This window comes from Nelumbo nucifera, chromosome 7, assembly GCF_055504915.1.
Source record: "Nelumbo nucifera cultivar China Antique chromosome 7, China Antique-T2T, whole genome shotgun sequence".
Lineage (NCBI taxonomy): Eukaryota > Viridiplantae > Streptophyta > Magnoliopsida > Proteales > Nelumbonaceae > Nelumbo > Nelumbo nucifera.
Window position 1 is genome coordinate 33,818,590 of NC_142655.1, and position 3,279 is coordinate 33,821,868.

Genomic DNA, 3,279 nt, shown 5'->3' on the forward strand with positions numbered 1-3,279 from the left:
GGGCGCAGTCTTGTGGGGGGGCTGATTTGATATCTGGCATAGGTTGCTCAAAGACTTTGATGATCCCATGATGGACAGGGCTGAATAAATTTACAAGAATTAGAATTATAAATTTTTACTATTTATTACTCTAGAAATTCGAAGAATCTATTACAATAATAATCGATGGCAATATAATATGCTTGCTTTCATTAATCCATTGATTCTTCGATTATCAACTTACATGTTTTGTATTTTTTTTTTTTGAATGTAGTAATTACAATTCTCCTTAATTAATTTGAACCCTCCATATCAAAGTAGAGAAGAAAGTAGGGTAGGGAGAAGAGATCCGAGGAAAGTGATATGTATGATAGTGGAGAAACTCAAATCTGATATGTTGGTCATGGGAAACCATAGCTATGGGTTCTAAAAGAGGTGGATGGACTCATGGACCATAGTAGCATTTAACTTCTATTTAGATTTAATTTGCATTTATTCATGTACTTCTTTTTGAAATTTTGAAAGAAAATGAAGGGTAAAAGAGTCACAGGTATAGGATCAAAGACATAGGATGGAAGTTTATAGTTTGTAGTAAGGGTGCAAGTTGGGTTAGCTCGACCTAACACTTTACACTATTTTGGGCTCAGGCTTTGGGTTAGGCCCATTGAAATTTTGACAAAATCCCAACCCTAACCTGCAAAAGTTGCACCCCCTAATTTGTAGTTTGTAATTTGCATTTATTCATGTACTTCTCGTAGTTTGTAGCAAAGACCTAGGATCAAATCAACAAATCTCGCTACCATGAGGGTTGGGGGTTAAGGGGGATATAAATATAAAATTGTTATAAACAAAATATTAAAGTGTATGGATGCATACATACATTCTAATGTTATAGATATTACTGATGGATGTATAATTGTAAAAGTGTATGGATATATGTATATATGTTATATATTACATATAATTAATATTATATCATAATATATATATATATGTGTGTATACATATGTTAGACATCCATATATGTTTATGAATGTGATGTTTATTATGTATATATTCTTATAATAATTACATACATATACATTAATGTTTGTGGCCTAAATAAAATAATATTTATAATTATAGAACTATAACCATATAGTTATAATTTAAAGTAACAAATTATAGTTATGATATATATATCTTACATATAACTATAAAAAATAACATATATAAATATGATATAAAAAATAAATATAAATATAAATTTGATGCCATCAAAGATTGTAACAAGGGTAATTCGGGGCTACGAGGTTATATAGCCATAGGTCCCACATATGAATACAAAAAGATGCCAAAGGCCCAGGGTGTGGTTCCAAGGGCAACGACTCCAACAGTTTAAGTCAACGGGGTGCTGAGGTAAGAAATAGCAAGAGCAAAAATGAGAGTTAGAGCATGGTTTTAAAGGGCTACAGAGGCAAAGCCAAAGGCCTATGCCTTGAGGCGAGGCGGACCAAAAAAGCCTGGCCTCGGTAGCCTTTTTTTTCCCAACAAGGCCTTGAGTTGGTAGAGGCATAAGCCTTTTGGCCTTTAGCCTCAACATCGTTAAGGCCTACGCCCCAAATTTTAATGTTGTCAATGCTGAATAATTATATTTTTATAGGGGTTAATTTGAGAATAAAGAAAAATAAACAAATCCAAAAGCTTAGGGCATGTTTTTCTATCTTACTTGGAGTAAAATTATAGCAACTGAAGAATCGGAGACGAGACGAGAAACTGACTACAGTCATCAATAGACTAAAAGACGAACCGGTGGTGTTAAGGGTGAGGCTGTACTGGTGCACCAAAAAGAAATAAGAAAGTTAAAAAGATTGTTGAGGGGGTGTAGCTCATATGGTAGAGCGCTCGCTTCGCATGCGAGAGGCACGGGGTTCGATTCCCCGCACCTCCATGATTGATTGAATTAAGTAATGAGTTACCCATGCTTGTCCCTCCTTTTCCTATTCTTTTCTAGTTTTTTTTTTCTTCTCATTATATCCTGTTCTTTTTTGAAAGATGCTCTATTTTGGTGGTTGTTTTAATATTCATGAATATGCAATATTTAATTTGGAATAAAGGTGGGTTGTGTTGTGCTGGCCCGCGGGTCGCCACAGGCCGTGCCGTCCTCCCCGATGGAAATTTTGGGGGTCGGCCCGTGCCGTGTCGTACCGGCACGCGGGCCTAGGCCGGGCCGGACTGCAGGCCGTGCCATGAGCTTGGGTCGTGCCGGGCTAGGCCACAGTGTCACAAGTGACCAATTTGTCGCATCATCAAGTACCTTCACCACGCCCACAGCATACCATCCAAGTGTCCAAGTGTGTGTCTTGGGTGGGGCATTGCATGTATTTTGTATGGGGGATTTCTAATGGCATTACTATAATTCTGTAGTATGATTTTCCACATTTTTTATGTTTCTTATTGTCACTCCCCCAAAAGCTTAACGTACTCTTTGAGGGGAGGTAGGTAGTCGAGTGAATCAAGAGCATGTAAAGGTTAAGCATGAGATCCCATTGACACTGAACTGTGTGCTTATACTTGCCATCCATTATTGCAATACAAATAACCTTTTGACTAATCTGTGTGCCATCTTTGTTGTCTTTTCTTGTGTTGTTGCTTGTTGTTTAGGCTTATTCGTCACATTCGAGTGCCGCATAGAGCCCCATCGACTAGCCCCATGGCAGTTGGTATCATAGAAGTAGCTCCTACACGCACATTGGACCCTGTCAACCGCCCCTAATTCAGCACAATGAAGACCAACCGCGATATTGTCGATGACACGCTACATGAACTGCACCAAGCCCACGACACCAATGAAGCTCCACTCGACGAACCCACCAAGACACAATCCCTGAAGGGCCGCACAACTAAAGCTAGCAAGCGTGACAAATCAGTCGACCAACTAACTAGCACAGACATGCACATCCTACGTTGTGAGGCAACAGTAGGTGAGACTTGAGATCGGGTCGATGAACTCCATCTCAAAATAGAGACTGTAGAGAATGTTGTGGAGAAGCTGGAGAGCCGCTTCAACGGAGCCCTCCAAAACATCCACAACACCTTGCAGCAGTCACAAGCCAGCTCTTCCCAAAGCAGCCTTCAAGGCATGATGGAAATCTTCCAAGAGCAATTGGATGGGATGAGGGCTAAGCTGACAATCATGAAAAGATCTATGACCAATTCCACCAGCCCTTCATGTGCTCCATTGATGAGAACGAAAAATATCATATTTTTCTCACTTAATATTTAGTTTTTTATATTTATTTTCTGCCCAAATCCACTCAT

The 3,279-nt window shown here is 39.0% G+C and overlaps 1 non-coding gene across 1 annotated transcript; it reads left to right on the top strand.

The window, feature by feature from the left end:
- Positions 1 to 1,836: 1,836 nt before the first annotated feature.
- Positions 1,837 to 1,909, top strand: TRNAA-CGC (transfer RNA alanine (anticodon CGC)). Its single transcript has one exon. It is a non-coding gene; the product is annotated as a tRNA-Ala (tRNA).
- Positions 1,910 to 3,279: the final 1,370 nt, after the last annotated feature.